This window comes from Euprymna scolopes, chromosome 21 (genome assembly GCF_053919585.1).
Source record: "Euprymna scolopes isolate OS-2025 chromosome 21, ASM5391958v1, whole genome shotgun sequence".
Classification (NCBI taxonomy): Eukaryota; Metazoa; Mollusca; class Cephalopoda; order Sepiida; family Sepiolidae; genus Euprymna; species Euprymna scolopes.
In genome coordinates, this window is record NC_136502.1 from 16,556,283 (window position 1) to 16,583,244 (window position 26,962).

A 26,962-nucleotide genomic window follows, 5' to 3' on the forward strand; every position below is an offset into this window, starting at 1 on the left:
ATTTTCTTATAGCATATGCAATAATTTTGTTGATAGTACAACATCTGATGTCACTGGTTGTCTGCCAGATACCACACTCTGATCTTAGCTGAAAAGCCAAGAAATCATGAAAAATAATATTTTTATGACTAGACATTTTTAAACGAATAAAGAAAGCCTGATTTAATCTCTCATCTTTTAATGGGGGTGAGTAGTGTAGTTTCGGTTCTGTTGTCATTGTTCCAGGAATTACCCCCTCCATTTTATAGGGATGGAGTAATAGTTGTTCCATATTGTCATGAGAAATACTCATAAGTATCACCGTCTCCTTCTATAGTGAGGTCTCTCTCTATTCTACCTCCCCCTTTCGAGGTCAGTGTAGTGTATGGTTTATTTTCGTTCACCATATTAACCTCCTATGGTTAACAAAAAATATTAGAAAAAATTACTAGAGGAAGCATATTTTTTGCTGAGATTATTTATATAGTGACAAAACTTTAGTGTTTGGATTATTTATATAGCTACAAAAACTAGCATATATAAAATATTTAGCAATATTTCCTACATTCCATCATAGGATTCTGGTGGTAAAACAATAGCACAAATATGGAAGTCTTCAATAAAACAAACTCACTATCTACTGAGGCAATGCTTCTCAAGTCACCATTTCAAACAAATGTTATTTCATAGAGAGAGAGAGAAAGAGAGAGAGAGAGACAGACAGACAGACAGACAGACAGACAGACAGACAGTTATATGGAATAATCACGTTGACACACCGGTTCTCGTCAGTTCATTGAAGTTAAATGACGTTAAGCTTGATCAGAACTAAAATGGTGACCATGTGGAAATGCCATGTGCTGGTGTGTGAGATCAACTTATCTTGGCATTGTTTCCATTTGTCTTAAATATCCTTTTTGCCACTGGAATCAATCAGTATCGATTTAGGAGAAGTATGTGTAAGGGTTGCTCAACCCTTGCTTCACAATTACATGTTCAAAAACTCGTTACAGAGAGTATTCATTATCTTTCAAGGCTGAACAGAGGCCATAACAGCTGAAGAGAATATATATATAACAAACTGCCGCTAGCGTAAAAAGCAATGCTCTTTGTGTAAACAAATAGAGCTTAGGCGTTTGGAATTTTGCATACCTATCTTAGCAGCAATCAAATAGCGTAACGGTGGGAAACGCTGACTGTTGCGTGGACGGTTGAGTTTCAATCGTGGCTTGAGGTAGTTACTAGCCGCATTGATGAGCTGTGATACAGCGATGTGGATAACTATATATATACATATGTATATATATATATATATATATATATATACAGCGATGTGGATAACTATATATATATATATATATATATATATATATATATATATATATATATATATATATATATATATATGTGACTACTTCATTTAATCACATAAATTAATATACGAAAATATTCTTTTATGCGTAAACTTCAAGTATTTCAAACAGTGCTCAATACATAGGTAGAGCTAGGTAGTAAGTTATAAAAATATATATGGCGTGGATGAAACGCGGAATATTCTGTGTAGCTTAATTGCCATATATATTTTTATAACTTACTATATATATGTGTGTGTGTGTGTGTGTGTGTGTGTGTGTGTGTGTGTGGAGAGAGAGAGAGAGAGAGAAAGAGAGAGAGAGAGAGAGATGTAAATGCGAAGACCGTCACCCAGAACATATCTGTTTCTCACTGTTGATTCTCCAATCCTACATAAGCTCTATTATCGATATTAATCACACTAACTTTAATACAATTATAGTTATATTAAGTAAACATTTCATTCATCTATCAATCTGAATCATGTATTTTTCCATTTCAGGGAGTTTTTTTATTCATTTTTATTCATTTATTATTCATATGTATATGCCTTTATTTATAATTATGCATGTGTGTATCCAATTTTCTATTCTAGTGTATGCATATGTGTGTGTGTGTGTGTGTGTGTGTGTGTGTGTGTGTGTGTGTGTGTGTGTGTGTGTGTGTGTGTGTGTGTGTGTGTGTGTGTGTGTGTGTGTGTGTGTGTGTGTGTGTGTGTGTGTGTGTGTGTGTGTGTGTGTGTGTGTGTGTGTGTGTGTGTGTGTGTGTGTGTGTGTGTGTGTGTGTGTGTGTGTGTGTGTGTGTGTGTGTGTGTGTGTGTGTGTGTGTGTGTGTGTGTGTGTGTGTGTGTGTGTGTGTGTGTGTGTGTGTGTGTGTGTGTGTGTGTGTGTGTGTGTGTGTGTGTGTGTGTGTGTGTGTGTGTGTGTGTGTGTGTGTGTGTGTGTGTGTGTGTGTGTGTGTGTGTGTGTGTGTGTGTGTGTGTGTGTGTGTGTGTGTGTGTGTGTGTGTGTGTGTGTGTGTGTGTGTGTGTGTGTGTGTTGGCCTCCAGTGTCTCAGTTCCTTTTGTCTCGGAGCTAATTTTATGTCTTTTTTGCTTAATTTAAAAAAAAAAATATCTATAGCTTTTTTTAAAATTTATTTAAAAAGCATTTTAAAAGTAGAAAGTGAAGCAAATTCCATCTCTCTATCTAGAATAAAAGAAGAGATATACTTTCCAAACAGCAATCAACTGCCGAATCCTATAGTGGATGAAACGCAGAATATTCAGTGTAGCTTAATCGCCATATATATTTTATAAATTACTAACTAGCTCTACCTACGTATTGAGCACTTTTGAAGTAAATACTTAAAGTTTACGCATAAATCTATACTTTCGTATATTAAATTTATGTGAGTAAATGAAGTAGTTATGCATATATATATATATATATATATATATATATATATATATATATATATATATATATATATATATAAGGAGAAAGTTAAAATTTTGCAAATTAGAATTTACAACATTGATTATTCGAAACAACGAATACAAATTAAATAATTTTTCCTTATTCCGTGGAGCTTGAAAGAATGACTCTTGTCTTCAAAGGAAAATAGCAAAAGTTTATATTTTATAGATTTGCTAGAATTTTCCTGGTTCGCACATGGTTTTAAAACTTCAGAGTGTGGGGATATAATGTTATTAAAGATAATATAGAACAATATGGATAAATAAGTATATTCAACCTGGATGGTTAGGATTGTCTTATAAATATTAGTAGTAATATTTATACACCCACTTCATGTTTCCAAAATTCTTCAGTTTATAAACTTGAATTTCTGAACTATATATATATGTGTGTGTGTGTGTGTGTGTGTGTGTGTGTGTGTGTGTGTGTGTGTGTGTGCGTGTGTGTGTGATATGGATCAATGAACAACTCCATAGCTTCGGATCAAAGTGTAGTACCTGTTTTGATGCTGTACTTCACTTTTTTGGTCTCAGTTAGTGGAGGAGAAATTCTTCATGACTGATACATTTTTTATTTTTGTTACTAACCATAGTGCCCCTTTTTTGGGGGGGGGCTCATTTACCCCCTCCCCCACGTTAAAAACCGACCTTGTGGCTAACTCCACCCTCTTGGGGAGGCAAATAAACGACAAAAAAATTTATGAGACATGTATTTTTCAACAGAGTTGTATCACTGACTAGGACCTTGATATCTTCGACCATGATTTTTCGGAATTCATAATGATGGAGGCCATGTTTTTTTAAGTGCTGTGATATTGAGATGGAGTTTGAGAGGTGGAGGGTTAGTCTTCGTGACAACTTGTTGGTAGTGTGGCCAAAAGCAGTGTTAGAGATACATTCTTCTAATGGGCAATTAAATTGATAACTTTCATTGTTTTTTTTTTCGTCTGCGAAGTGTTCTTGTTTATTACAAGGTTAATCGTTTGTAGTTTTTTTATAATAGATTATAAATTTTATAATAGATTATAAATTTGATAATAGATTATAAATTTGATCTTTTTTTTTTTGTTATTGTTGGGAGATACGCATCTACGAGCGTTTTCATCAGTTTTTTAGTTTTTATATAACTTGTTGCGGTAAAATATGTTAACCGGTTGAAGATTATTTTCTTGTTGAATATTAACATCTTGATTTAAGTTGCTAATAGTCAGATTAATTTGTTTATCGAGAAGAGAGTTTGGACACTGGTTGTTGATTAGGACCTGTTTTATATATATATATATATATATATATATATATATATATATATATATATATATATATATATATATATATATATATATAGAGAGAGAGAGAGAGAGAGAGAGAGAGAGAGAGAGAATCAATGACAAAAAACTATATTCCAAAATTTATGATGTTGACCATCTTATAATTTATTCCTTTGAGTTGACATTTACAATTCTTGACAAAATCAATCACTTAATTATTAAATCAATCAGTGAATCTATTATGCTCTTAACTCATCAGAAGAAATAGCAACAATCAATCTGACAAAAGGAAATGAAGTGTGATTTGACATTATTAAAATCCGAAAATTCAAAATGGCGTAATGGAAACCTATTAAAAAGGTATATGCAGCTTCTCTTCCAATTTATATATATATGCATAAGCATGTGCACCTGATCTTATCCCAGCTGTACTATTACAAAAATGCTCCACCAAAGGTTCCCTCCAAACTTTTCAACAAATGCCTTAATGAATCTTTCTTTCCTGATTGCTGGAAAATGGCTTCTGTGGTACCAATTTACAAGAACTCTGGTGAAAGAACTGACCCATTAAATTATCGCCCCATTAGTCTCCTCCTTCTTTTCGCCAAAATATTTGAGTCCATAAATAACCAAGCTCTAATCCACCACCTTACAGCTGCTAAACTTCTGTCTGACCAACAGTATGGGTTTAGACAGGCCCGTTCTACTGTAGATATTCTAAGTGTAATCTCTGAACGTATATACCGTTCACTGGACAAAGCAGGGTAGGCTAGCACAGTAGCCCAGGATATATCTAAGGCCTTTGACAGGGTATGGAATGATTGTCTTCTCATGAAAATCAGACCCTATGGTATTACTAGACGAATACTATACATAATAAAATCCTGCTTAAGTAAGAGAAGAATCCAAGTTGTCCTCGATTGTCATACATCAAAACTTTTATAATTCCTGATATTCATAAATGATTTCCCTAATAAAATTGTCTGTGAGATAAGTATATTTGCTAAAGACACAACGCTCTATAATAGGCAAGAGGGGAAAACGAATGAACATGTATCCAAGGCAATAGCAGCAACTTTATAGGAAGACCTGATCTGTGGTGAAAATGGGACAAAAATGAATGGTGACATTCAATACTGCCAAAACTAAGCTCCTTTCTTTTAATAACTACAAGAAACGTTCTCAACCACGAATAGTCATGACTAATGATACATTATCTGAAAGTAGTTCATTCAAACTCCTTCGCTTAACGTTCACAGGGAACATGAGTTGGAACAGATACATCGAGAGCATTGCCAAAACTGCTGTGAAGAAGGGCTCTGTCTACCATGCTAGAAAGTTACTTATGCCTGAGAGTATTCTGTACTTTTACAAAGCCATCATTCGCTTTGTATGTATGGAGTATTGTTGTCACATTTGGACTGGTACATCTGCTACTACCTTCTTAGACAGGGTTCAAAAGAGAGTCGCCAACCTAATAGGTCCAACACTATAAGCTAGGCTTCAACCGCTGTCTCATCGACGAAATGTTGCATCCTTCTACCTGGTTTAAATGTATTTTAATGGTAGATGTTCCGACAAACTACAAACTCTTGTATCCTCTTGGTGTAAATACCCCTAACAAACCCAACAAGCAGCAAAATTCCACCCCCACTGTAGAAATCCCTAGATGTAAAAAGCTTTCTATTCTAATAGTCTCGACTCTAGGACTGCAAGACTTTGGAATTCTCTTTCGGCTTCCTGTTTCCCCCACTTGGACTTTGCTGCTTGTCGGATTTGTCAAGAGTATTTACATTGAGGAGGTACAAGAGCTTATAGCTCGTCGAAACATCCACCATTAAAATACTTGTAAAACAGGCAGAGGGATGCAATATTTTGTCAATGAGACAGAGGTTGCAGCTTAGGTGACAGTTCAGAACTTATCAGGTTGGGGACTCTCTTTTGAACCCTGTTCAGGAGAGAGAGACTAGCAGCAGATGCACTAGCCCAGATGTGACAACAATACTCCATACATGGGCGAATGGTGGCCTTGTAGATATTAGTGGTTGAGAATTTTATATAAACAAAGCTTTTAAATTTATTTGTTTTGATTTTTTTTTTTTACTTGGCCACTTCATGTACGAATCCTGTCTAAACGTGCATCTTGTATTGGATTATTTTTCATTTTCCTGGAACTAGTTTGGCATAAAGCCGCTGGCTTTAGGCATTCGTTACATAAGATATAAACATTGGCAGCAATAGCAATGGTAGACTTCATAATTACATTGCTCGTGAATATTCATGTGGTTTTATATGAATCATTGTTTTCGATATATTGGGAAAATAAGACTTGATTTTTATCTTCTTAAAAATAAATCATGCATATATATATATATATATATATATATATATATATATATATATATATATATATATATATATAAGGATTGCTTATATATATATATATATATATATATATATATAGAGAGAGAGAGAGAGAGAGAGAGAGAGACAGAGAGAGAGAGAGAGTAAGATGATTGATAATTTATAATTAAAATTAAAAATATGTTTCATAAGGAAGAACAAACAAAATGAGCAAACAGTTAATAAAACATGTTAAAAAACATTTTGAAATGAGTTAAAAACATATTTAATCTGAAAAGGAAACACTAGATAAGTGGATAGTCCTTAATCCGCGGAGTTTCGAAGAAATACTTTCCTTCTCATCAGAGGGTAGGAATTATATATATATATATATATATATATATATATATATATATATATATATATATATATATATATATATATGCTAAAAAGACAAATGGATTCTTACAACCTGTATATGTAAATTTATCTCTATAGTTTGTAATTATTAAATGGATATTTAAATATATTTAAGCGAATGCACAACACATAGGTATAAAAATAAATGACATCTAATTCATTAATATCGACGTGTCACTTTTCAGGCGCTACATATTAGCACTTCTCAGGCTTTGAACTCTTCAAGAACCGACTTGAAACGACTGATCTTTAGGGATAGATAATAAACAAATTACGAAACGCTTCGTTGAATTCAACTAAGTCTCTTAAAAGCTTCCTTCCTAATCGCGTCTCGATTTACATGCTGGAAACAATGGCACACACGCACGCGCGCGCAACAACAACAACAACAGCAACAACAATAATAATAATAATAATGATAATAATAATAAACACCTCAAAAGAAGGTGACGAGAGAAGTTTTACCTTTTTTTCTCTCTAATTCTTTATATTCGTTCTGTAACATCAAATTTTAAAACTACAGAGATGACAGAAAAATAAATGGATGAAAAATAATGAACGATTTTATCACATATGTAAAAAGGAAATCATTTATTTATTTTATTATTACTAACTAGAAAAAATATGTTCCTACTAGTGGCATATGTTTGCTAGTCTATATGAGAAAAAGACATACACTACATGACCCTCCTCGGATTGAGGAGGTTATGCCAGGGAGGATGATATCATGAGTAAAAAATATATGCAACACTACCCACAATAAAGGAGATAATACCAGGGAGGAGGGTTTTATGATGACAGTAGATACTATACAACCTCATGTCTGAAAGAAAGAAAAGGAGAGGGTAATGCCTGAGAGGAAGGTCTCATAGCAACAGAACAGATATTCCTATCTGAATTAAGCACTGAAAATGGAATATTAGTTTCAAATAGTATAGTAAAATGCATTGGACGTTAAAAAATAATATAATTTCGACGTCAGACAGATGCTAAATCTCCATTAGAAATGAATCTGTCTTTTCAGTACGTTTTATTTTAATTCTAACTTTTAAAAGGCATTAAAGACCAACTTTTTACACAATGAATTTAAAAAATAAAAAGTGAAAGAGCCAGCTGACTGGTTTTGTATTTCTCTCGTCAGAAGTCAATTGAGGTATATAAAAAAATAATATGAAATGAAAATATGGTGGGGGCACCCTCCCACCAAAAAAAAAAAAAAAAAAAAATGTGAGAGAGAAAAAATTTAAACAGGGAAAGAATCAAATGGAAACCACATTAAGTCCAAGAAGATTTTCTTTTTACTCACAAAGACAAAGTTTAAAGACCTTAATATAAATGTTTTCTAAAATTTTCAAATAAAATGATTGGTGCGACTTGCTAAGATTGGAGAACAAATCAACACTGAACCTGGAAGCACAAACACGGCTATTTATAGATGTTCACAGATGGCCGAACCGTATATATTATTCAAAATATCTGATAGTTTAAAAATTTGAATGACGAATAAACTGAAATGTGTTGTTTCATACGTGATCACCAGGATCATGTCAATAAAATGATGACCATCTTCTGATTCTTTTTGTTGACCAAATCTTTTATCGTCTGTTGAAAAAGGTGATGAAACGGTTGTAATTCTTTGAATTAACAACTAATTTTGAGTTTTTCGTCAGAAAATATCTCAATATATTATTGTTTGGTATGTTTGAAAGGGAAGAGTGATCAATATAACTGTATGTAGATACCAAGTAGACATAAACTCAACCGTGCACAGTGACTGGGAGTTTCTTGTCTTATGTTCTTTAGACTATCTGAAGAGCACAGAGAGAGAGAGAGAAAAAAATGAGTAACTATGCACTGTTCATACAATATTTACTGTTGATGCTGGAAAACATTCTACTCTAATAGTTTCTTCCTTTGGAATTTTTTCCCTGTTTCTTGCTTCTTTTTTCCCCTGACTGTATTGGCATACAAAAATTTTAATGTAATCTGAACAGACATCTCGCTACTCAACTCCCCACAATCCCTTGTTTAAAATGTTCTCAAATAGTAGCAGTACACCTTGTTAGATAAAAAAAAAAGTAAAAACAAAAGGACATACGCATACACAAATATACATACACATATACACACACACGCATACACACACACACACACACACACACACACACACACACACACACACACACACACACACACACACACACACACACACACACGCGGGTAAGTTTGATTAAAAACTGAAGTCTTATTTTTTCTGTATTTTTAATTATTTCCACGACTCTACGAGGAATCTTCTGAAGATCATTGGATAGTTAGTGTAGTAAGAATTCAAGGTTGTCCATCTCGAATCATCACAAGTTGTTATTTTGTTGTTTATTTAAGATATTTAATTTATTTTTTATCCTATCATATATATATATATATATTATATATATATATATGTATGTATATCTATATAATATATATATATATATATATATTATATAGATATAAATATATATATATTATATAGATATAAATATATATATATTATATATATAAATATATATATTATATAGACATATATATTATACATATATTATTATATGGAAAAATGCGCGCATGAAAAGTAATATTCTTAAGATTTTATTAAACCTGGAAAAGTAAAGGACAAGAAAATTTGAATATTTTATTTATTATTTGCATATGTTGTTGTTTATTGTTGAGTTAGAAAGGGTGTCAGTCGCTGGATTGAACTTATTTCCCCCCTATTATTTGCATATATTTATGTAGTGAAAATTGTTTGAATAAAATTAATTCGTTAGTTAGAATGGAATTAATAATTTTATAATTTACATAAAAATTAATAATTTTATTATATCATAATTAGGATCATTTAATTCTTTCTAACTCAACAATAAACAACAACATATGCAAATAATAAATAAAATATTTATCAATATTCAAATTTTATTTTTAGCTGCAATATTTTAAGTCTAAAAAATTCTTATTTTTTACTTTACTAGAATATCTTGTTCTTTACTTTTCCATGTTGAATTTCTTGTCCTTTACTTTTCCAGGTTTAATAAAATATTAAGAATATTACTTTTCATGCGCGCATTTTTCCATATAATCCATGATTTTTCCAGGCAGTGCTATTGTATTAATATATAAATTTATAATATTTATTAATGATTGTCAAAAACAATTAGCTCTCAAACACACATTTATGCAATATTTATCATTCAATCACAGTAGTTCCAAGCCAGAGTCTCTACCGAGACTGCGGTTCATGAATTCGTGATCTGTATAGAGCGTAAACTAACAAAAAAGAAGATGGCACTCGGTGTCTTTTTAGATATCGTTGGAGCTTTTGACAACATACCCTTCAGTAGTATGTTCAAGTCGCTACGAGAACTCAATGTGCCACCAGTACTCATCCGATGGATTGAGTATATGGTGAGGCACAGAACAGTTCAAGTAGAACTACTGAGGGCAACTGTTAAAAGCGAAGTAGTTAAATGAAACCCCCAAAGTGGGATTTTATCACCTTTACTATGGAACTGTATGCTGAATCCTCTTTTAAAGGAGTTTAAAAATAGGAATATTTATGCCCAGGCTGCTGCTGATGACATCGCAGTGCTGGTCGCGGGTTCAAAAGCATCATTGGTCAGACGCATTGCCAAAATGGGACTACATTTTTCATCAAATGTGATAACGAAAAATTTGAGTTCATTCAAAGAATATGTATATCATAGAATTCACTAATATTGTTAATCGATAAATTCACCATTTTTTGCTATAAAATCATAAGGAGAGTTAAAAAAAATTAGTTATTAAAAAAAAAGTTCGGTTTTTTAATTATAAAAAAAAAACGATACACGGGATTGAACCTAAAATCTTTCCACCAACCCCCGGTACTCTAACTGTTACGCTAAAATGTCATATTGGCAAAATCGCAGTAAAAAATATTTATATACAAAAAAAGTTATGCAAAATAAAAAAAAGCGTTAATCACTTATGTACTTACTCTCCTGTTTGTGAACCCACATATTTTGTTGTAACTTTTTTTCTACTGAACCAATTTTCGAAATTATTTTTTCAAAATGTAGCTAATGAGGTGTTCTATCCAATTATATAACCTGTTTGAAATTTGGTTGCGAACGAAATTAGTGGTGGGGGTTTGAATGTGTCTCGATTCATTCAATTTCGGACTTAAGCATATATTCAACCACTACCGTGGTTGAATGATATAGATATATATATTATATATATTACATAGATATATATATTATATATATATTATATAGATATATATATTATATATTATATATATATTATATATATATATTATATATATTATAGATATATATATATATATTACATATATATATATTACATATATATATTACATATATATTACATATATATATATATATATTACATATATATATTACATATATATATATTACATATATATATATATATTACATATATATATATTACATATATATATATATATTACATATATATATATATTACATATATATATATATATTACATATATATATATTACATATATATATATATATATATTGCATTGATATATATATATATTACATATATGTATTACACACATATATATATATTACATATATATATATTACATATATATATATATATTACATATATATATATGTATATGTATATATATATTAAGTATATATATATTACATATATATATATATTACATATATATATATTACATATATATATATATATATATATATATATATATATATATATATATATATATAATGATGTTAGGGTATCGTCAGCCATGTTGTTTCATGACAGAAACAACATGGCTGACGAGAGCCTAACATCATTTATGTTTTACCATTAACTGGTCCCCTTTATGTTGGGCTTGAAACCGACGGTACTAATGTTTTTCTGAACTTCTGTATAATTAAATGAATAAATAATAAGCTCTTATATCGGAAAAGTTTTTCTTTGTAATCGAGCACTTTGTTGGAATTCTTTCTCCAAAAAACTGTAAACAAATTATATATATATATATATATATATATATATATATATATATATATATATATACGTTTTATTTTTTATTACCGTATCTTTCTGTTAAGTTACATTATTTTTTCAGCTACTCGCAAGTAGTTGAAACAATAATGTAACTTAACAGAAAGATACGGTAATAAAAAATAAAACGCATATTTGCTCTACAACAGTATTGAGCACTTTCTTCAGTTTTTATTAATTACCATTTCCACTAAACTATATATATATATATATATATATATATATATATATATATATATATAGAGAGAGAGAGAGAGAGAGAGAGAGAGAGAGAGAGATATATACACACACTCTTTCTTTATGAGAAGAATTCTCTGATAATATTGTCACTACGTCTAGCCACGCTGATGAGTCATGAAACGACATAACATCATCATTTATTTATTATAGTTTTTTTTTTCATTTATTTAGTTTCACTTTTGTTATTGATTGATAACATCTTATTGTTTTAATCTTTGTTTTTCTTTCCAGAATCGTAATCTATTTTTTTTATTTTTGTTTATTTAGTTTAACTTTTTACATGAATAAATTCTATATTACAATTTAATATTTAAAATGTTAGTACTTATGCTAAATGCGATTTTGCTTAGGAATGTCAATTAAATAAAAAAAATCAGCATCTCAGAATTAGAACAGAACCAAAGACAGTTAATCTACAGTAAAACATAGTTTCTTGTCCTCTAAAATAATCTGGCCAGTCTGAACCATTGTTACCAATTCTTACATTGTTTTTTTTCCCCTTTCCTCCTCGCAAATTCATTAACTCTTTTCCCCGAGTAGCCGATTATGACAGCGCACATATGAGCGCATATGAAAATATCAGCAGCAACCCGAAAGATGGATAGCAAGCGATTGTATTAGCAGCAGCAGGAACAACGTTTCAACGCCTATGCAAATTGGCAAGTGTGCTCGGCTTGCGTCTAAAGAATAAGAAAAAAAGGACACCACGTGGTCAATAAAAAAAAGTGGATGCAGAAGGAGACAGAAGTGAGGAGTGAAAGCAAGAATAGGCCAGCTGTGACCAATGTGCAGTCGGAAGAAAGAGAAATGCATGGCAGGTTAGATGAACACGTGGCAGCGAGACACTTTTTTAATCGGTGTTGAGACAAGTGAACAAAAGAAAAATGCTGACTTGGGTTTTTATTTATTTATTTTTGTTTGTTTGTTTGTTTGTAGCTGCGACCATGTCCAAGTTACACTATGAGCCTTGATAATACATTAAAATAAAAGGTTTTTGTTGAGCCGTCCTCTTACATAATCTAATTGAGATCAGTCAGAAATAATAATCTGGCCAGTCTGATCCATTATTACCAATCTATACATTATTGGTTCACTGTCTTTCCAAGAAACTCTTAACTGTTATCGTCAAGTGGCTTATGGGTCTTGATAAGCAGTGACTCGTTACTACATAAAAAAATGGGATACACTATTTTTGACGTCATCAGCATTGTTTGAGTTTAATAGTAGAAATAATTAAATGACAACTGTAAACAATTCCAGGATAAACAGAGAAAGACTTATTTCAGATTAGTTGCTCAACCAAGGCCTGAGAGTGTAATGTACTCTACTATTTAATTAATAAAATCAGCAATGGCAGTGGCGGTATCCACTTTAGGCAAGTTAGGTTTTTGCAGTTCTTGCAAGGAGGTGTTGACATCCTTCTACATACAGAGCTTGATATTCTCAAATGCCAAGCCAAGTACGTCTAAGGATGGAGTAGTGCTGTCATATCTGAGCAGGGGCTGCTAAAAACAAAAAAAAGCTTAAATCTCTAGTCCCCCTCGCCAATCTTTCACAAAAAACACCCGTGTAGCTGAAACCACTGTCAGTAATTTTCCCCACTCTTTACCTGTGCCTAAATCAAAATGTAGATTCCATGAACAAAGCTTCTTTCTTAGAAGTGCACGTCTGTGGAATTCTCTTCCGTTTACCTGTTTCGCACCTGACTACAACTTGGATGCCTTCAAGTCCAACATAAACAAATTCCTGATGAACCGCCCCCTTAAGTAAGACACTTTATTAGATCTCCATTACTAACGATTACTATAATATTATCCCATTGATTACTGTACACACAATAACCCTTATCCCTGAGTGGCCTCCAGGCCTTGATAAGTGGTGACTTCCTCGTAAAAAAAAAAAAAAGAAAAAAAAATGGTCATCGATCTCGTAATGACCAGGTTAAACGTTGCTTAACTTAGGTGATCTAGCGAGAACCGGTGTGTCAAAATGGTTATGCCGTATATACCATAACTGGATATATGAGTTCATACTTTTACCAAGGGTGTTACTGAAATTGGTATAATTTATTGAATAAATACTGACAATTTCATTAAAACTGAATAGTTTTCTAATTTCACTTGATGAGAAAGCATGAATGCATTGGTTTGTTTACAAAAGAAATAATTTCCTAGTGCCTCCCCCACCCCGGCCCCTGAATCAAAGATTTAAGGAAAGAGGCTCATGAACTCTTAGCTGCTTCTACACTGCGCATAATGCATGCACAAACCGGAGCAGACACACGTACACAAAAAAGACTCTAGTACATGCAGAGAGGAAAAAAAAACAAAAACAAAAAAAAAACTCTAACACATATGCATGTCGTTTTTCAGTAACTTACATGCCTCAAGCTTATATTGCATTCTGATTGGTTGGTTCTAAGGTAGTTTTGTTCAGAAGATTTGATTGGTCGATACAAACATTTTCTGCGTGCAGTGGGTAAATTCTAAGCTCTGGGCTCCTATTAAAACCGGCACAGTGATGCCCTCTGCCTTGACTGATGTATATGAGACAAGAAAGTTTTACTGAACACATATCAAACCTATAAGTATGTATCAATAATTGTTTATTTTAATTTGGGTCTGATTTTTGTAAAGTTTATTTAAACTTTAAATATACACAAATGAGTACATAACTACATGCATGATATATTAAAGAAATTATACTATACACATTTATATTTATAAGTTTATCCAATTACCAATATCATATGTGTGTGTGTTGTATATATCTGTGTGTGTGTGTGTGTGTGTGTGTGTGTGTGTGTGTGTGTGTGTGTGTGTGTGTGTGTGTGTGTGTTTGTGTGTGTGTGATGCGTTGTATAAGCATAAGCCTGTGCTCATATGTGCGTGGAAGGATGAGCATGTTCATAGAATTCTGCACATTTTAACACAAAAGTTTAAATGTTTTATATTTTTTATCATTATTTAACGAAAAACAATGAAGTTGATATGTGAAATGATTGATCGATTCATTTCTTGACATTAAATTTTAATACAAACATGTCTGAGTTATTGTTATGAATATGTATATTAATGTATATTTGTCGATTTATATATATATATATATATATATATATATATATATATATATATATATATATATATATATGCAAACCCCAATGTTGTAAAAGATAATTACACCAATTTGTTCAAATCTTTCCTTACATAAACACACCCATATATATATATATATATATATATATACATGTGCTATGAATAAATGCATATATTAATATGTATGTACATAATCCCAAAAACAATATTTCATGGTAAACAACTGATGATCCCTTAAATTAACATTAGGACTATAGTGAATTCGAGAGAGAGCAAGTAGATGCATTGATTGCAGGTGATTAAATGACTTACTGATTAGTTTTCCAACGAATGATAAAATAATATAAAAATTAAATATTTTTTTCATATAGTTTTAAAGGTTAAAAAACTTCCAAGACCACGCACACACACACACACACACACACACACACACACACACACACACACACACACACACACACACACACACACACATATATATACGTTGGAGAAATATGTTCATGAATATATACTTTTTATGCATACATATATATATTGATAATTTATGCATATATATATATATATATATATATATATATATATATTGATAATGATTAAATGGTGACACAAATGCAACTGAATTTCAATCACACATATTCTCAGGTCTGTTTTTAAATATTTATATATTTATACATATATATATGGATTAATACATATTTATTAAATCGTGTGTGTGTGTGTGTGTAAGAGGCAGAAGTAAAATCAAATTAAACGCAAGAAGAAATCATTCAAAATGAGAGATTACCGGTTTCCTCCTGATCAACAGACATCAGCGGTTCGTTGATCTGAAATTGGTAACTCTCATGTTTTTGATAATTTCTTTTTGTTGAATTTCTTTTTCTTTTGTATTTTTCATACATTGTGTCTCGATAACATTTCATTTTATGATATCTCATGTCTTTTAACCTTACATTATACACACGCGTGCGCTCACACACACACACACACACACACACACACATTGTGATAAAGAAGGAGTATCGCAAATGCAATTGTGCTTCAATTATAAGTATCTGCAAATCTGAAATCTGTAATTAAACCCGATTGTAATTGTATGACATAAATATACTTTTCTTATTGTTAAAATGATGTTATTCCATTTAGAAATACTGAAAAATTTCATATTTTAATGTACATTATATATATGTGTGTGTGTGTGTGTGTGTGTGTGTGTGCGTGTGTGTATGTGTGTGTGTGTGTGTGTGTGTGTGTGTGTTTTCATGCATGTGTATAAAGTATACACTTGCATTAGTTTTTATGTTAATATAAATGTATGTAATAAAAAACATGCACGCTTTTAATTATTTGTACTTATCTTTATCTGTTTACTTCCATGCACACACACATATATATCAAAGTATATATATTCATTCAAATATCTTGCAAACATATATAGATAGATAGATAGATAGATAGATAGATAGATAGATAGATCCTACTCATGCAAAATGGTACTATTATCACACACACATGTATATATGACATAATATATACAAGTCTTTATCAATGTTGGATCTTATATATATATATATATATATATATATATATATATATATATATATATATATATATATACTAGCAGAGAGACTCGACGTTGCCTGGGATTGAATGAAAATCAAGGAATGGTCCACATTTCCAATACATTTATTGTCACCAAAATCAGTGACCCAATGTGGTACACCTGGAGCAAGCTTGCCTCTCTGTAATGACTTAGTCCACATTGCAATCTGCATTGCACTGTAGAGAAACTACTGTTGATTTTATAACAAATTTTGCATGTAGTAATTAACATTAAAGTTTAAAATGCAAAAATAAACCATCATGATTCAATTGTGCTCTATAAACAGAAATTCTTTTCAAACGCACCTCTGTCTTATCAAAGAATCTTCTGTTAATTTTATCTACCGGGCCCTTCTGCTTGTGTGGTGATAAAACTTCTCAAATGCATTTGTGATGTTAAACTGCACAAGGGCGTCTGTTTCTTCCTTTAATTGCAGTTTTTCAGTTAGTGATTGTCAGCACTTATCAGTACTTATTCTGATACAAAACCTATTTAAGAACACTCTCAGATAAGGTACATTTGTGTGAAATTTTAAAAAAAAATCAGCTAAGCCGTTTAAAAGTTCATAGGGAACGAACTCACACAAAGTGCTCTTTATATATATACTAGCAGGGAGACCCCGACATTGCCCAGGATTGAATGATGATCAACGAATGTTATACACTCCCATATTTTTATTGTCATCAAAATCGATGAAATAGCCCATTTTTCAATTAATTTGATTAATTGCCTGCTCTAGTTGGGGACCCATCGCGGTGCACCACGATGACGCTTCACATGCCTCCCGACAGTGACTTAGTCAAGAATACATTGTAGTCTACATTGCACTGTAGAGAACCTACTGTTGATTTTATAAAACTATTTTATATATAATGGCTTGAATGAACGTTTAAAATGCAAAAGTCAAATATCATGGTTCAAGTGTGCTCTAAACAGAAGCATTCATTTCGAACGTGCCTCTTGTCATATTAAAGGAACTACTGTTGGTTTTATATGCCGGGCCTTTTTGTTTGTGCAGTAATAAAACTTCTCTAATGCACTTGTGATGTTAGGCTGTATAAAGGGTTAACTTTAGTCAAGATTGCCTGTTTCTTTTTTCATTGGATTTTTTTGATTATCAATTATCGATACTTATTGAAAACATTATGATACAAAACTTATCTAAAGAACACTGTCTGATACATGAAGCAAAATTGTATGAAATATAACAAAAAAATCGGCCCACCCGTTTCGGAATCCATAGAAAATTAACTCACACACAGCCAAAGTTCCTTTTATATAACAGTAGATATATGAGAGAGTAAGGGGACGCTTGATATTATGAATAGAATATTAATATAAGACTTGTGTATATTCTGTCATACATATATATGTGTGTGTGTGTGTGTGTGTGTGTGTGTGTGTGTGTGTGTGTGTGTGTGTGTGTGTGATAATAATAATGATATCATGTTGCATGAATATTATGAAGATTACAGTAGTGAAATACTTGGAAATGGAAAACAGTCTATTTGATGAAAACACAGGTTTATCTCTCCCCCCCCCTCCACTTTTTTTTTTTTTTTTTTTTTTTTTGCAAATTTAAGATTTGAATATATCTTGGTTATTGCACAATTTGTTGCATTTCGGATGTAGATTTGCATTAATTCTTTTTTAATATTTATATTTTATCATGAAATATCTTATTGGAAAATTTTATTTTTTTATGGATTCCTAAGTTTGGTCAAACATTTCACAAAATCTGTCAAATTAAATTATGTTTGCAAATTTTCTTATTCCTTGCAAACCAATCTGTTGGATTTGATAGCGCATTTATCTCCCCTTTTATCTGGAGGCTGAATTGATAAAACTAGTTTGGCTATAAAACAGCCGACTTTGTGAATGCAGTGATTTAGACATTAGTGAGTACTTCACTATTAATAATAATAATAATAATATTAATAGTAATAATATTAATAATAATAATATTATTAATAATAATAATGATGATGATGATAATAATAATAATAATAATAATAATAATAATAATAATAATATTATTATTAATAATAATAAAATACCACAACAGAAGTAAAATAAAAAGATAGATTGACACCATATGGAACCAAGAAAACTGAAACCGTAAAATTGTAAGTAAACTACACTACCCCTTCCTTCCTGTAAAAAAAAAAAAATTGGTTCTGTCGGTTTCGACTGATGCGATACTAAATCGTTGGGAAAGGTCAAGAAGGATATAACGACCGAAGAGAGAAAGCACTAATCAGACCTCAACTGGATCAATGCAAAGAGGACTGGGGCATTGGAGAGGCTTGTTGTCACCCATATTCTAGTGAAGATCGATGGTCATTGCCAACAAGAAGTCAATGGTATACAAAACCAGCTTCATGAGGGAAGACAGTCAACTGGGAACTCTGCAAACGCTTACTCTCTGAGCCTGTACACGAATGGCAAAAAAATAAACCAGAGAAAGTATTAAAAAATTTAAAGCATAAAATCTTCTGCGATATGGAAGTACAAACAGAAAAACCCATTAAAGCAAGAAGAACTGGTGTGATAATAATCAATGCGAAAAAAAGAAAAACTGGAAAATTATAGATTTCGCCATCCCAGCATCTAACAGGGTGAAGATCAATAAGACAGAAAAACTAAGCAAATACATGAAACTTGCAAGAGAGTAGAAAATAATATGAAACATAAAAAATTATTGTAATACTAATAATTATAAGAGCACTAGAAACAATGACTACAAGAAATTGAAATCAAAGGGAGGATTGGCATACATGGCACTGATGAAAACATTTTAAATATTAATGAAAATCTTCGAATGTTGGAACTAACCGACACAATCAGGTAACACTGATCAACTATAGGCATTATTGAAAGATAAATAAGAGGGAAAATCATTGTCACTTAAATTCCAAAGAAATGGTATTTGCAATTGAGAAATCAATGGAAAATGGCTTTTTGGAGAATGCAAAATGGTTTGCAAAGGTTTTTGAAAAAAGCAGAGAGTTTTAGAAATCTGAGCAGATTTGGTACGACACAAATTCTAGTGACCAACCACTTACAATATCTCGTGGGGAGAACTCCTACTTAGTAAACAATAATAATAGAACGGTTGGCACTTTAAATACAGGTAAATGTTTTGTTGTGATGAATGTTTAGATTTAAATTCCATTATCAACTTTGCATTTTCACTCCAAGAAAAATTGGTAAGTTTTACCACAAAAATATGAATTTTAAAAGCTGTAATTTCAATCATGACATTTCTGCCTCCACACAACTTTCATTATGGCGGCAGAGTTTTGATTATTTGAAGAAATTGGAGGTTTGATCTTTTGCATTTGTTAAAAGTTCCACATGTGTTGTCTCTCGGTATTATGAAGAATCCTAGGACAGATATTTTAGCTAGTGTGTGTATATATATGTGTGTGTGCATGTGTATTATATGACATTATGGTTATAAAGCTCTATATGAATAGATATATATTATCTGTATGTGTGCCAAAAAAACAAAACAAAAAAAAAGGTCAATTTTTTTAATTTGACACCTATTATGACCCCTTAACATTTATTGTTTTGGGCTCAAATCAAGTTATTAAGTTAGACCCATGTCCAAGGAATCTATATCAAAAATTTCAAGTGTTTAGACCCCAAATTGTCGGAGGAGTTTGGTAGAGTTCTCAAATGTCAAATCGTTGAATTTTGACCCCTTAACAGTGAAATTTCTGGCCGAAAACCGATCACATCAATTTTCCCAAATCTCAGTACCCTGTATATCAAGTTTCGAGTCTGTAGACTAAAAATTAACAGAGTTATTGCGTAGAGAAATGTACACAAACAGACAGACAGACAGACAGACACGTTCACTTTTATAGATATATAGATAGACTAGCAGGGGTACCCGGCGTTGCTCGGGTGTTTGGAGGTGTATGCTGTGCAAAAAAAGCAAAAAAACAAAAAAAATGGTTAATTTTTTAAAACTTTGACCCCTATTATGACCCCTTAAAATTTATAGTTTCGGGCTCAAATCAAGTTATTAAGTTAGATCCAGGTTCAAGGAACCTATATCTAAAATTTCAAGTGTCTAGACCCAAAATTGTCGGAGGAGTTTGGTAGAGTTCTTAAAGGTCAAATCGTTAAAATTTGACCCCTTAACAGCCAAATTTCTGGCTGACACCCGTCACATCGATTTTCCCAAATCTCAGTACCCGGTATTTCAAATTTCGAGTCTATAGACTAAAAATTGACAGAGTTATTGCGTAGGGAAATGTACACACACAGACACACAGACACACAGACACACAGACAGACACGTTCACTTTTATAGATATATAGATTGCTATAATTGATTATGAAGGTATCAATCTAATTAGCTTGTTTTAAAACTATATTGATTTAATTTTCCAAAAGGTAACGAACATATGCAGTTCTTTGCTATTAATTACTTATGGATGAGATTTTTACGAATAAACGATAATTGCATTTACGTTCTAAGTAAACAATGTAATAATAGTCTATTTTTTGCCTCCAAATTTTTATTTGTTTTTAATTTAAAATTTGAAGATTCAATGTAATTTTACAGAACGCTACTTTCAAAAAAATTATAAAATATTTTTCTTCCAAACGGTAATAACTATTATCGATGACTGCATAGTCTATTTTTTTAATACAATTTGAAATTATATTCAGAAAGAAAATAAATTTATCAATATTTTATTCTTCTGAAGAACATGGTATGATTCACAAACATTTCTAACTATTAAGTCTTTAGTACAATACATATTGATGACAATATATGAGAATTATATGAACCGTGTGTGTGTGTGTATATATATATATATATATATATATATATATATATATATATATATATATATATATATATATGTGTGATTACTTCATTTAATCACATAAATTAATATACATTAAAAATTTATAAGTATAAATTTATGCGTAAACTTTAAGTATTTACTTCAACAGTGCTCAATACGTAGGTAGAGCTAGGTAGTAAGTTATAAAATATATATGACAATTAAGCTACACAGAATATTCCGCATTTCATCCACACTAGGATTCATCAGGCTTATGAATCCTAGCGTGGATGAAACGTGGACTATTCTGTGTAGCTTAATTGCCATATATATTTTATAACTTACTATATATATATATATATATATATATATATATATATATATATATATATATATATATATATATATATATATATATCAGTAGGGCTCGTCTAATTCTCATATATTGTTATTAATATGTATTGAATTAAAAACGTAATATTTAATTATAAATAGTTAGGAATGTTTGTGAATCGTACGACCATGTTCTCCAGAAGAATAAAATGTTATGAGTTGTGATACAACGAAACAGTACTGTATGTGGATGACTATATATTAAAGCATTATTATAAATGTATCTCACCCGCCACTTAAATGGCTATGAGGCGTGGTTCGCTGTTTGTTTGTTTGTAAATAAACAAGCAGCTCGAGCAGTGTAAAAGCCGTGGGCGAGTGTTTATTTAAATGGACATTTGTTGAGGTCATTTACGAGCACCGCTCGCATTGGTCGGTGGGTAGAACTGCAGACTATCAACGCGATGGTTGTAGGTTCAATCCTCAGCTAGGGAAAGGTGTTAGTCTAGCCGCACTGATGAGTTGTGATACAATCAAACAGTACTGTATGTGGATGACTATATATATATATATATATATATATATATAAATATATATATATATGTATGTATATATATATATATATATATATATATATATATATATCATTTATATGTTATAGTAATTTATTTTGGGGGTTAGACCATGTATGCATGTCTAGTTATTATAAATCCATCAGATGAGTATTCTGGGTATTGTATATAACACGCATACACGCACACATGTGTATGTGCGTGTGTGTGTGTGTGTGTGTATTTAGTTATTAACTGTGAGTTCACTAATGCTGTATCATTAGTGACCTTAAAACTGTTTATCCATTTGGCCGTGGAATTAAAGTGCACAAGTATTTTTTCTGTAACCGTCCCTTTTTCTATCTTGTCAAATATTTACCGTTAATTTCAAAACAAAACAAGCAAACACAGAATAGAAAATGATCGAATATGATGAATAGGTTTTTGTGCCATTACTCAATATGTTGTTTACTTTAGTTGATAAGCTATGTAGACTAACATAAATGTTTACACGAAACAAACATATGCAATGCACATTTATATATATATATATATATATATATATATATATATATATATATATTCTTTTCAAAATGTGAGGTTATATATAATTATTTTCACAGCCAAACAACGTCGCATTTGTGTGCATTAATATATTCATATTGCAATAAACTACATGTAGATATAGAACACTAGGTGTGTATATATATATATATATATATATATATATATATATATATATATACACCTAGTGTTCTATGTATATTGTAGTCAGCTGGAAAGCAGGAAAACGGAAGACAATTCCATAGGTGTGCAGTTCTAAGAAAGAAGCATTGTTCATGGAATCTACGTTTAGGTTTAGACACAGATAAAGAGTGGGGAAAATTATTGATAGTGTTTTCTGCTAGACGGGTGTTTCTTGCGAAAGTTTAGCGAGGGGGAACCATAGATTGGAGCTCAGTCGAGCACTTGCCATGAATATAACGATAAAGCAGAGACAAACTCTTCTGTGAAAATCTCTTCTGTGAAAAAGAGGTTGCAGGGCAGAGAAAAGAACATCCCCTACGAAGCTACGAAGTCTATTTTGAACTCTATCAAGGCAGGATAAGCTCTTCCTAGCAGCTATATATATATATATATATATATATATATATATATATATATATATATATATATATATATAATAGACTATATGTAGGCATAGAACACTAGGTGTATATATGTACATATATATATAGTTCTACGTTTATATATAGCCTCATGCCTAAAATATATAAATGCACACTAATATACATGTATACATAGAGCTGTGATACAGTCAAACAGTCTCTCGATAACACACACACACACACACACACACACCAACACACACATATATATATATATATATATATATATATATATATATATATATATATATATATATATCTATATGTATATATAAATGTAACCTTTCGACTTTAAGTCGTTGAATAATCTCCAACTCTTTACTATGTATGCCCGTTGACTTGGTATTTGCATATACTATATTTCCTTCAATTGCCGGTGGCCTTCAGGTAGGATACTAGCCTAAGAAGTCAAGGGTGACTTTATGACTGGATTCGAATCTCCTGACCAGAAGTAATTATCACTTTCTACACTGATGATTGCAAAAGTGTCCGCAGGTATAACAATTATTGTTAATATTTATTTTTAAAATATTATAATTATATGTATGCATTTGTTTGTGTGTAAATATATAAATATACATGTCTTAACACTTTCGTCAAATAATTGTTTAAAGTTACTTGAATTCATTAATGCTAAATCATTAGTTAACATAGACGGTTTATACAAATGAGTAAGCTTAGAGAACTATCTGTTGTCTAAATTAAGGTCTGTTCTAATTTGGAGACGTTGATTTTCATGTCATTATTGGATATAATGAACATTATTTATTAGGATGCAAGTATTCATACACTAAATAAATACACATCTGTCAACTGCTGTTCAAACGGTCCAGTGTTTTAAACTCTTGCCATGTTTAGTTACGCTGAAAAAACGTGATATAACCAAACAGAGTGCGGATGACTATATATATTATGCAAATTTAATGATAGAGAATGTTAACAAAGTGCTCGATTATTAAGAAAATTCCAAAATAAGTTGTAATATTTATTTGTATATTACAGAAAAGCAGAACAATGTCCGTACCGTCTGAGGATGACGAGTGTTCGATATTGGAGACCAACTATAGGTTCCCTTTGAATTTGAAACCGACGGTATAGATGTTATTCTAATCTTCTGTTATACGCACACATATATATCCATACGTACATGAAGAGACTACTGTTCCGTTGTATCACAGCTCTTCAGTGGAGTTAGCATTCAATTGCTTCATACTGTGATTGAAACCCGGTCGTTTTTTGGGGGCAGTCCAAACTTTTATCCGCTGTGCATATATATATAAGAATCCAGAAACTGTTTCGCTGTATCACAGCTCTACAATGTGGTGAGACAGGTAAATACTTCAGACAGAGCGAATCAGAATTTTCTCCACTATGCTATCGTCCTCCATGAGAAAGGTAAAATAAATAATATAAGCGGTCAAAGAGTTTCAATTCATATTTAATAAAGAGGTTTGCATTATCACTAATGGCAGTTTGCGATTTCTTTTCCCGCAGTGCTTAATCCACAAAAGGATGGCGCATGTATCTAAATAGGCATTTCATTTTCTAACAAACATATTCCTTAATGCTACCATGTTTTATAATGCATCTGTTTAATATTTTATTTCATATTAACAATTACCTACAGACACCAGTGTTTCATGCTTACGCAATCATCAGTGTAGGAAGTGATATTTAGTTCTGATCAGTAAATTTTAACCAAGTCATAAAATAACCCTTACCTTTGTAGGTTAACATCTTGCCTCAATGCCACCAGCAATTAACACAAGAATTGAAGGAAATTATATGCCTATAAATGCCATGTCAGCAGGCATGCATAGTAAACAATTAGAGGTATTCAACGACCGGAAGTCCGAATGTTACATATATATACATGTGTGTGTACGTGTGTGCATGTATTGTGAAAAATGAAGACAGCGCTCAATCAAGTAAATAATAGCAGGTAATTTATTTATTATAATTAACTGACCATTAAACAGGTAACTGATTGGCTTTACTATACTAATGGTTTTTGGGGTCAGGCATAGCGGCTAACTGCTAATATATATATAAGTGACCTTGTCTATCTGTGTGAGGAACGGTCTCTACTAAACTCCTCTGTTAATTTTTGGTCTACAGACTTGAAACTCAATACGTAGAGGATTTGGACCCATGCAACAAATTTGATTTCGCTTTTAGCCGGTAAAATTAGCTGCAAAAATGTCAAAATCGAACAAAATTGGAACTTGGCAGACATAAGTCGAGTTAAAGCGATCTTCATATTATTTGTATTCATCGGATTACTGTTCTCTTCTTGAGTGTCATTTCACAACGTTTCGGTCGATGTAACCTCCGACCATCTTTAGGAGAATATCCCTTGTACAATTGATTTTTCCAAGTACTCTAAGCACTGTACCGTAGGAAAAAGTGATATTCTCCTTACAGCTAAAGGTTTAATTCTCTGTGTGGGCAACTGAAAAATACAATTGCAAATTACTTAGGACCTCTATCCAGTCATGGCTGACGGAACAAGAGCATGCTACCCCATGAAGTAAATAAAGGGTTCTGTTCGAAATTCTGTATAAATTTCGAAGTTCAACACAAACATTTCCAAGTTCAACAAGATACACTTAAAGAAGGTCGAAGGTTATGTTGGCTGAAACGGTGTGAAGGTAACACTAAAGATGAAAACAGTAGTCCGATGAATCCAAATAAAACAATACACCAATCCTCATCTCAAAAATTCAGAAACATAAGTATGAAATCTACATGAATAAATATTGTATTTAAGAGTATTTAACGACCATGCCACGTCGAGCGGCCATTAATATATATTGGGGACAATATAACAACCAATACAGGATTGGCTCTATAATAATAACTATGAAATCTGCATGCATTAAAATATCATAATTAAGCATATTTTATGTTCAGGCAACACCAGGCGGCTTGCTAGTGATAGTGAAAATACTGGTATACGAGGGTGTGCAATAAGTAATGCCCTTGACCCACTTTCCATAGCAGTAGAGCAACGAAACTTGGCACAGTTAGTCTTTCTCTACATAGGAAGCATCCAGAGTTATGCATTTCTCCCATCATTTGATGCAGTTCTGGAGACCGTTTTTGTAGAACACTCCAGGTTGGTTCTCCAACCACAACATGACTTCAGAAATCAAGGCTGCATCATCTGGGAAATGCTTTCCTTTCAAAAACAACTTCATAGCTGGGAAGAGGTGAAAGTCAGAGGGTACAAGGTCAGGAGAGTAGGGAGGATTGGGGAAGA

General features: G+C 31.7%; 1 protein-coding gene and 1 long non-coding RNA gene across 4 annotated transcripts in view; one reads left to right on the forward strand and one right to left on the reverse strand.

Moving 5' to 3' along the window:
• Nucleotides 1-26,962, reverse strand: part of LOC145242021 (uncharacterized) — a 270,257-nt gene that overhangs the window by 233,415 nt on the left and 9,880 nt on the right. The window lies entirely within an intron of this gene.
• Nucleotides 1-26,962, forward strand: part of LOC145242020 (protocadherin beta-15-like) — a 184,959-nt gene that overhangs the window by 52,077 nt on the left and 105,920 nt on the right. Inside the window, exon 1 of one of the 3 annotated variants that reach the window (XM_080104914.1) lies at nucleotides 12,250-14,728. The exons of the other annotated variants lie outside the window; for them this stretch is intronic. The gene's annotated coding sequence lies outside the window, so the exon portion shown is untranslated. Of the gene's footprint in view, nucleotides 1-12,249; nucleotides 14,729-26,962 lie in introns of those variants that run through there. 3 annotated transcript variants of the gene reach the window in all.